This window comes from Stegostoma tigrinum, chromosome 8, assembly GCF_030684315.1.
Source record: "Stegostoma tigrinum isolate sSteTig4 chromosome 8, sSteTig4.hap1, whole genome shotgun sequence".
Classification (NCBI taxonomy): Eukaryota; Metazoa; Chordata; class Chondrichthyes; order Orectolobiformes; family Stegostomatidae; genus Stegostoma; species Stegostoma tigrinum.
In genome coordinates this window covers 1,609,002-1,618,810 of record NC_081361.1, presented here as the reverse complement: position 1 = coordinate 1,618,810, position 9,809 = coordinate 1,609,002, and the positions used below count along the sequence as shown (strand labels likewise).

The following is a 9,809-nucleotide window of genomic DNA, read 5'->3' as shown; positions in this document are numbered from 1 at the left end:
GTATAATGACAATAGTATACTTAAGAGGGAAATTAGTAGGGCAAAAAGGGAACATGAGGTAACTTAGGCAAATAGTATTAAGGAAAATCCAGTGGGATTCTACAAATAGATTAAGAACAAAAAGGATAACTATGGGGAGATAGGGCCCCTTAAAAAGCAGCAATGCCTCCTATGTGTGGAATTGCAAGAAATGGGGAATATAATAAAACAAGTATTATGCATCAGTATTTACTACAGAAAAGGATATGGAAGATATAGACTGTGGGGAAATAAATAGCAACATCGTGAAAATTATCCATATTACAGAGGTAGTGATGCTTTAAACGCATAAAAGCGGATAAATTCCTGGGACCTGATCAGGCGTATCCGAGAACTCGGAGGGAAGCTAGGCAAGTGATTGCTGGGCCCCTTGCTGAGATATTTGTGTCATCGATATCCACAGGTGAGGGACCAGAAGTTGGCTAATGTGGTGCCACTATTTAAGAAAGGTGGTAAGGAAAAGCCAGGGAACTATAGGCCAGTGAGCCTGATATTAGTGGTGGGAAAGTCGTTCTAGGAATCCTGAGGGATAGTACTTGAAATATTTGGAAAGGGAGGGACTGATTAGGGATAATCAACATGGCTGTGTGTGTAGGAAATCATGTCTCACTGACTTGATTTTTTTTTGATGGAGGAACAAAGAGGATTGAATAGTGCAAAGAGGTGGATGTATTCTATATGGATGTCACTAAGGCGTTTGACAAGGTTCCTCATGGTAGACTGATGAGCAAGGTCAGATCACATGGAATACAGAGAGAACCAGTCATTTGGAAACAGATCTGACTTGAAGGTAGAAGACGGAGTGCTGGTGGAGGGTTGCTTTGTAGACTGGAGGCCTGTGACCAGTGGTGTGCTGCAAGGATCAGAGCTGGGTCCACTCCATTTTGTCATTTATAAAGATGATTTGGATGTGAATGTACGAGTTATAGCTACTAAGTACCAATCCTTGCAGCATACTGCAGGTCAAACGCCTTTCCAAATGGCCAGCTCTCCCTGGATTCCATGTGATCTAACCTTGTTAATCAGTCGACCATGCGGAATATCGAAAACATCCACCGCTCTGCCATCAATCTTGTTTCTAACTTCTTCAAAAAAACTCAATCAAGTTAGTAAGACATAATTTCCTATGGACAAAGCCATGTCGACTATTCCCCATTCAGTCCACGCTTTCCAAATATATGTAAATCCTATCCCTCAGAATTCCCTCCAACAACTTACCCACAGCTGACGTCAGGCTCACCAAAAGTTTATTGTTCCCTGGTTTTCTGTTACCACCTTTCTTAAACAATGGCACCAGATTAGCCAACCTCCAGTGTAACAGCTCACCTATGACTGTCAATGGTGCAAATATCTGAGCAAGGGGCCCAATTGCAAGCCTAGCTTCCCGCAAAGTTCGAGAATACACCTGAAGAGGTCCTGGGGATTTATCCACCTTTATGGTCTGTAAGGCATCCAGCACCACCTCCTCCACAACATGGAACTTTTCAAGATACACATTCATTTCTCTAAGTTCTTTAGCTTTTGTATCCTTGATCACAGTAAATACTGATGTAAAATACTTTTTTGTATCTCACCCAACTCGTGCATTCCCACACATAGGCGGTCTTACTGTGCTTTTAAGGAGCATAGTAGTGTCAAAATTGGCCTTAGTCTCATTTAAAACTTTGACTCTTAGACCAAAGTCTATCCTTTTCCATAATTATTTTAAAACTAATAGAGATACAATCATAGGCCCCAAAATATTCTCGCCCCTGCTGACCCCTCAGTCACCTGCCCTACCTTATTTCCCAAGAGAAGATCAAGTTTTGAGCAGGGACTAATGACACCAGTACAAACAGCCCAAAGATCAAAGTTCATTCCTTGATTTAAGGGCAAAATCCTTCAAATGTGGTTGTGGTGAACTTGCTGGTGTGTTAACAGTTGGGATGATTGAGTGAATCCCTTTCCACACATAGAACAAGTGAATGGTCTGTCCCCAGAGTGAACTCGCTGGTGTCTCAGCAGGTTGGTTGAGTGAGCGAGCAAATCCCTTCCCATACTCGGAACATGTGAACAGTCTCTCCCCACTGTGAACTCGGTGTTTCAGCAGGTTGCTTGACTGAGTGAATCCCAGCCCACAATCAGAGCAAATGAACGGTTTCTCCCCAGTGTGACTGCGTTGGTGCATTTCCAGCTGGGATGGGTAAATAAATCCCTTCCCACAATCCCCACATTTCCACAGTCTCTCCCAAGTGTGACTGCGCTGGTGTTTGGGCATTTCAGATGAATCTTCAAAGACTCTTCGACACACAGACAATACGCATTTCTCCCTGGTGTGAACAGTGCTTCTTCCTTTAATGTTCAAAATCCTGAGATAATTAGGTTATGACAAACAGATTGAGTGTCAGATCTGGATGTGGTTTTGTTTGATTTCTCTGAATGCAATCAAAATTTCAAACTGAAGAAAAAAAAGAAACGTAGAGAGAGAGAGAGAGAGAGAGAGAGAGAGAGAGAGAGAGAAACCAGAAGAACACACACAAAGATTGTGAAACTCAGAAATTAATCTGGTCAATTGTGGATGCAACACTGAGGGGCACTGCTGGATTATCAGTAAAACTGAACTGGTTCATTTAATGTCCTTCAGGGAAAGGAAACAGTCAGCGTTTGCCCAAAACTACAAAAAGAGATAGAGTTTGGACAGACATGAAGGGCAGGCATTTTATACATCTGAAAATGAATCCAATTCCTGTTTTCTCCCCATACCCTCTGATGCTTCTGAAGGACTAAGAATACACAGCAAAATACCCGAAATCTGGAATAAAAACAGAAAAAGATGGAGATACACAGTAGATCTGGCAGCATCTGAAATGTTAATAGATGCAGGAACCATTGCAATCTTGAAGAAGTGTTGAGATGATCATCCACTGCACCATAATATAGGTTACACACCGAGTGCCAGAAAACGGGCCTAGCTTAAATAGGTGCTTGATGGCCAGCACCGATACAATGGGGACAGTGTGTTCAACAATTGTACCCGACTGTCTGACCCCATTTAGTTCCGTGTTTCTCTCCTATTCTCTTTTAGGAAACAGGCAGCAGCAAGTAGTGAAGAATGCAAATGATATTTCGGCCTTCATTGTGACAGGATTCGAGTACAGGAGGAGGGATGTCTTTCTATAAGGGCCTTGGTGAGACCACACCTGCAGTAGTGTGCACCTTTGTTCTCCTTTCCAAAGGAAGGATGGTCTGGCTACTGAATGATCGCAAAGAAGGTTCACCAGACCAATTCCTGGGATCACAGGACTGATGTATGAAAAGAGATTTGATCTTGATTAATCCTTCTTTCTTTTAATCTTTCAGCCACCGACAACATCATGAACTAATTTCACGTCCCATTTGCTGATTTGAGTCTTTTACTGCTAAAGGTATACTTTGGTTCCCATTCCCCTGTCATACGAGTTTAAATCCTCACCAGTGGAACTAGCAAAAGCATCAACAAGAATATCTGTCCCAGCTCTGCCCAGGACAATTGTTCAAGCTTGTGCATGTCCCACCTTCCCCAGAAACAAACAAACAGTCTCAATGCCTCAGGAATCCAAATCTTTTTAAGTTATAGCTCCAGCCATGCACTCATCTCATCTGTCCTCTTATGCTTTTACTAGCATGTGCATTGTAGCAGCTCACACTGTTACGGGATTAGATCACGAAAGGTCCTGTGGGGATATAAAAGAGTCCTGTTGAGAAGGAACATTAGGGAATTTACTTGGGTTTCTGTTAACAGGCAGTTCAAAACACATAAGCATTTTAACAAGAGGCAGTGTTTAAAGGCCCGGTTCAGCCACAATCACAAGTTTGTTACTTAATGAAAAGTAGAAGCAAAAGTCTGATCCTACAGCATTCTGAACTGTTTAGGTAATTGTAACCAGAAATGCAAACAACCAATTAACGTGAAACGGTTAGCTAAATTCCTTGAGCAAATGTTTGTCAGCAATAAAAGCAGCTCACTGCATCATTATGGAAGGCAAAGCAATAAACGGTGTAAACACAACCTCTAAAAGACCAACAACATAGGAAGGGGCAAAGGAAGATTATAAAGAGAGAAGTCAGGGCTGCAGAGAGATAAAACAATTGAAATGTAGATACGGATAATTTGAACAAATTCTTACATCCAAAGATCAACGGAAGAGTGACAAAGATAGATTACAAAATCCAAAGTGAAGATATGGTTAGTGCCTTAGTTATTTGTGAAATCTAAACAAGTTCTGTTTAACAGCTTGGTAAAGTTCTAAAGTGACTGAATTTCACCCTCGGTGGAGTTTGAATAGATGCTCTTTATTAAAACAAGAAAGTAATAATGGAAAGCGCTTAGAGTAGAAAATGAAACTTCACTTTAAAAATCATTTGCAGCATACAAATTGTTGGGGTTGTAAACTGCAGCAGCAAGTCAGAAACACTGTTTGATCTTTTAAGCTGAAGTGACAGAGGGATTTTTCCACAATTTGTCAACTGTATTACAAAATTGTAGTTACTTTATATCAGAGTTGAGTTTAAAAGACTTTATCACAATTCCTAACAATCCACACTACAGTTAGTAGAGAATTTGGAAAAGTTCTTAGTGATAAGCTACTATTTTGGTTTTTGGCAAAAAAATGTGGTGCAGCTGGCAAATGTCTGAGGAGGAATATAACTGCCAAAGCATTGTAAGGTCCCAAAGACAGACGAAGTAGTTTTCGAGCTAACCTCAGGAGATTATAGAAGGGTTTAGGACTGAACATAGTGTTGTCCACGATTGTTTGAACATAGGACATAGAACATTACAGCACAGTACAGGCCCTTCGGCCCTTGATGTTTTGCCGACCTGTCATACCGATCTCAAGCCCGTCTAACCTACACTATTCCATGTACGTCCATATGCTTATCCAATGACACCCTAAATGTACCTAAAGTTGGCAAATCTACTAGCGTTGCAGGCAAAGCGTTCCATTCCCTTACTACTCTCTGAGTAAAGAAACTACCTCTGGCATCTGTCCTATATCTTTCACCCCTCAATTTAAAGCTATGCCCCCTCGTACTCGCCGTCACCATCCTAGGAAAGTGGTTTGCTTACTGGATTGGGTATATTGATTTGGGGTGTGTGGCTAACAATGACAACAATATTGCATGTAAATAACATCTAGCGAATGGAATAAAAATATCACAATCAGCCAGGGAAAGTCTGAATGTCATTGTCCACTCTTCCAATCTGAGCTGTATTTAAGAGGGGAATTAGGCCTCATGTGAAAGCCAGGTTTGGAGTGGACTCTGGCCTCTCCCACACATGTGGTAACAGAGCTCTGAATAAAGGTCACTCGTACAACTGAACACAACACAAACTTCTCCCGACAACAATGTGGCACTGGGTGTAAGCTTGACAATACTATATTTGAGATCTCGTATTTTAGTGTATCTCTTAACTTCCTATCTTCAGCTTTCAGGTCCTCCTCCCTTGGTTTTCCTATGTCACTGGTACAATCGGATGTTCATCCTCCCACTCCAGAATGTCCTGAAGCTGCTCCATGTCATTGCTAATCCTGGCACCAGGGAGGCAACATACCATCCTGGATTCATGTCTCTCTCTATCCCTTACTATTGAATCCCCTGTCTCTACAGTCATATTTATCGTTTCCCTCCCCTTCTATGCAGCGGAGTTACTCCGAGTGCCATGAACCTGACTGATGCTGCTTCCCGAGTGGCCACCCCAACATCCCCCACCTCTCTCCCCCACCCCCAACCCCCCAACCGAACAGTACCCAAAACAGTATATCTATTTGAGGGAGATGACTCTAGCACTTCCTTTCTGAGCCTTTTACTTGTCTGATAGTCACCCATTCTCTTGCTGTCTGTGTAATCTTCACCTGCTGCGTGACCAGTCTGTTGAGAATGCGACCACAACCTTCTCAGTTACCATGGATGCTCCATACTGACTGCACCCACAGCTCAAGCTCTGAAAAGCAGTTAACCAGTAGCTGCAGATGGACACACTTCCTGCACAAATAGCCAATAGGGACACTGGTAATGTCCCAGAGTTTAATGCGGAAAACTGTGAGGTGATTCACATTGGAAGGAGTAACAGGAATACAGAGTACTGGGCTAATGGTAAGATTCTTGATAGTGTGGATGAGCAAAGAGATCTCGGTGTCCATGTACATAGATCCCTGAAAGTGTCCACAAGTTGATAGGGTTGTTAAGAAGGTGTACAATGTGTTCGTTTTTATTGATAGAGGGATTGCGTTTCAGAACCATGAGGTCATATTGCAGCGGTACGAAACTCTGGTGCGGCCGCACTCGGAGTTCTGGTCACCGCATTGCACGAAGGATGTGCAAGCATTGGAAAGGGTGCACAGGAGATTTACCAGAATGTTGCCTGGTATCGAGGGAAGGTCTTATGAGGAAAGGTTGAGGGACTTTAGGCTGTTTTCGTCAGAGAGAAGAAGGTTCAGAGGTGACCTAATAGAGACATACAAGATGATATGAGGATTAGATAGGGTGGGCACTGAGATCCTTTTTCCTCAGATGGAGCTGGCTAGCACGAGGGGATATAGCTTTAGATTGACGGGTCATAGATATCGGACAGATGTCAGAGGTAGGTTCTTTACTCAGGGTAATAAGGGCGTGCAATGCCCTGCCTGCAACAGTAGTAGACTCGCCAAGTTTAAGGGCATTTAAGTGGTCTTTGGATAAACATATGGATGATAATGGAATAGTGTGGGTTAAATGGGCTTCAGTGTGGTTTCACAGGTCGACACAACATCAAGAGCCTATGTTCTATTGTGCAAGAGGAGCACACCACAGATGTGATGTCTTCTGTTATGACTTCTCTCCAGATTAAGCCAGTTTCTGCCTTAAAAAGAATTTAATTAAGCTAGGTCCTCCCCCTTCATTTCAAACATTACTATTATAAACCTAAAGCCCCTAACTTTATTTAAGCTAATATATACTTTAAAAACTGTAAGAAAATTCTTTACGATATCAAATATCAATTGGCTGTTTCCATTAGGACTGAGAGACTTTCTGAACTGCCCAAACTGAGACTGAGCATCACACTCAATCTTTCAGTTTCACTTTCTGTTTCACCCAACTCCAAAGCACTCTCATTTAGCCAAGCAGCACTCACAGTGCAGCCTTTTCATTTTCATTGTCTGCTCACACCCACTCTGATCTCAGCCTCCCATACTGTTTCAATGCAGCTCAATGGAAGCTCAGGGAACAGCATCTTCACGTTAAATGCAATAATTTATAAACCTCAGGAATCAACACAGACTTCAGCAGTTTCAGGATCAATGGAGTTGTCAGGAAATGGAAGATTCCACCTGGAGGGGTGCTGGAATTTGTGCCCATCAGGAATTTTAAAAGGAAGTTTGCAGGTATTCAAGAATGAAAAATGTATAGACTAAAATCATGAAGTGGGCGAATGGGACTAAATATGACAGTTCTTTCAAAGAGACGAGGTGTTGTTTGGACAAATCTACCCCTCTCAGGCCAATATCTCCTTTCTCAGCTGCAGGGTATAGAACTGAACACTTATCCCAGAGGTGATCAAACCAAAAATTTGAATATCCTGCTTTCAAGTTACAAACTTACCAGGAGTATTCTCCCACGCATAGAATGGTTAAACCTCTTTCCTTTCACTGTTAAGTGTCAATGATACTCAGATCCTGATCACTCCGCTTAATGGAGAACTTGCATTGGGATCCTGGTCTGCAAATTATTCTCAATAAATATCCTGTAAAGCAAATCCACAAGAGACAAATAACGGTCAGGCCTGGACAGAAATCCAGAAAACACAAGATTGTCTGGAAAAGGCAAACATTTCTCTTGGTTTCTGTTAGTTATGTATAAATCCTCCTCTTAAAAGCACCCTGCTCCCCCACACAGAAAGATGCAGAGGTAAAATACACCCATTATTAGAGACTGAGGAAGTCAGACATTAATAAATTTGACCAGGGAGCACAAGGGGACTCAGAGCACTTTCAGTGATTTGATCCCAATCATATGAATACTGGGCAAACGGATATGCTTTAATAGATCATAATATTTAAAGCAGGACTTCCTACAGTGAGAGTGCAACAGGTAACATGAAGTTCTAAGCAAGGATTAGCGGATCCGAAACGTTATTTTTTTTCCTTTCACAGATGCTACCAAACCTACTGAGCTTTTCCAGCAACTTTGTTTTTGAACATGCAGTTCTGAACACGTTTTCGACATTTCTCCTCCATTAAATATCTAACGTATAACTTGCAGCAATTTATACTGCCTGAAGCCAGTACTCCGCCAGCGTCAAAGGTCCTTCCCAGGAAATACACGCCGGGTCTCAGTCTGGGAAAGAAGTCCAGAAAAACAAAAACAAAAACAAAAACAAACATTTCTCTTGTCCTAATCTCCCCTCCCAAGCAAGAAAGGCTGCGCTTGCGTTCCACTACAGGTTGCCACCTATAAATATGGCGATCCGGCATGAGTCCCGAAGATCACTGCCCCTAATAAAGATGGTGGCAATTACCTCTGCCTATCGCAGCCTCAGGTCCGTAGCAGTTTTTCCGTTTGCTGCAAAACACGGGACCGGCATGTTAAAATTTGTTTTCTGACATGCATCAACGGCTAATAAAGCCTCTCAGTCAATACCGAAAGTATTTCCCTCCCGTTTTTTTGCAGCTTTCCTTTTTATCCCGTGTACTGTACCTTCGGCAAGCAGCTAACCCTCATTCGCAGAGATATTGCGCCCGCGGACAGAGGCGATCACATGATTTTCACACAGACAAACATCTCACTCGCTCTGATTGGCTGGAGGGTAGGCCGCTTCCATTGGCCCCGCCCCGTGCTCCGATTGAACCAAAGCTGACATCGCTCACAGGGAGATAGCAATAGCTGCAGGTGTTGGAGTCACAGATGACACAGTGTGGAGCTGGAGGAACACAGCGAGCCAGGCACCATCAGAGGAGCAGGAAAGTTGATGGTTCAGGACCCTTCTTCAGAAATGGGGGAGGGGACGGGAACTGAAACATAAACAGAGTGGGGGCTGGGGAAGGTAGGTGGGAAGGTGATAGGTGAGTGCAGGTAGTCAGTGGTGAAGATTTTTCCTGCTGTTCATCAGCTCTGTGAGTGATGGTGAGGGTTCATCCCGAGATGGGGAAAAAAAGGGCCATTCCTGATTCTCCTAATGTACGGCAAAACAGCTTGTATTTTATGGAAACTTTTACTCTGTCATTTTCCTCGATGTTTTGGCTGTTTCAGAGACTTGGATAGAGCAGGGTCAGGAATGGATGTTGCAAGTTCCAGGGTTTAGATCTTTCATTAAGGTCAGGGAAGATGGTAAAAGAGGGTGAGGTGTGGCTTTGTTAGCCAAGGACAGTACAACGGTGGCTGAAAGAACTTTTGATGAGGTGGTATGGGCTGAGAGCAGAAACAGGAGAGGAGAGGTCGCACTGCTGGGAGTTTTTTATAGGCCCCTGCAAAGTTCCAGGGATGTGGAAGAGTGGATTGGCAAAATGATTCTGGGCAGGAGTGAAAAGAACAGGGTGGTCATTATGGCAGCTATTAACTTCCCTAACATTGAATGGAAATGCTATAACTCTAGTATGTCGGATGCATCAGTTTTTGTCCAATGTGTGCAGGAGGGTTTCCTGACTCGGTATGTCGAAGGGCCGACGAGAGGGGAGGCCACACTGGATCTGGTACTTGGTAATGAACCAGGCCAGGTGTTTGATTTAGTGGTAGGTGAGCACTTTGGACAGAGTGACCATAATTTGGTTATGTTT

The 9,809-nt window shown here is 43.0% G+C and overlaps 1 long non-coding RNA gene across 2 annotated transcripts; it reads right to left on the bottom strand.

Moving 5' to 3' along the window:
• Positions 1–700: 700 nt before the first annotated feature.
• Positions 701–8,837, bottom strand: LOC132209880 (uncharacterized). Of its 2 annotated transcripts, none has more exons than XR_009446020.1 (3): positions 8,734–8,837; positions 8,555–8,598; positions 701–7,780 (listed from the first exon to the last, which is right to left on the bottom strand). It is a non-coding gene; the product is annotated as an uncharacterized LOC132209880 (long non-coding RNA). The 2 variants fall into 2 exon arrangements; XR_009446019.1 differs by having other exon boundaries at positions 701–3,731; positions 7,639–7,780; positions 8,555–8,782.
• Positions 8,838–9,809: the final 972 nt, after the last annotated feature.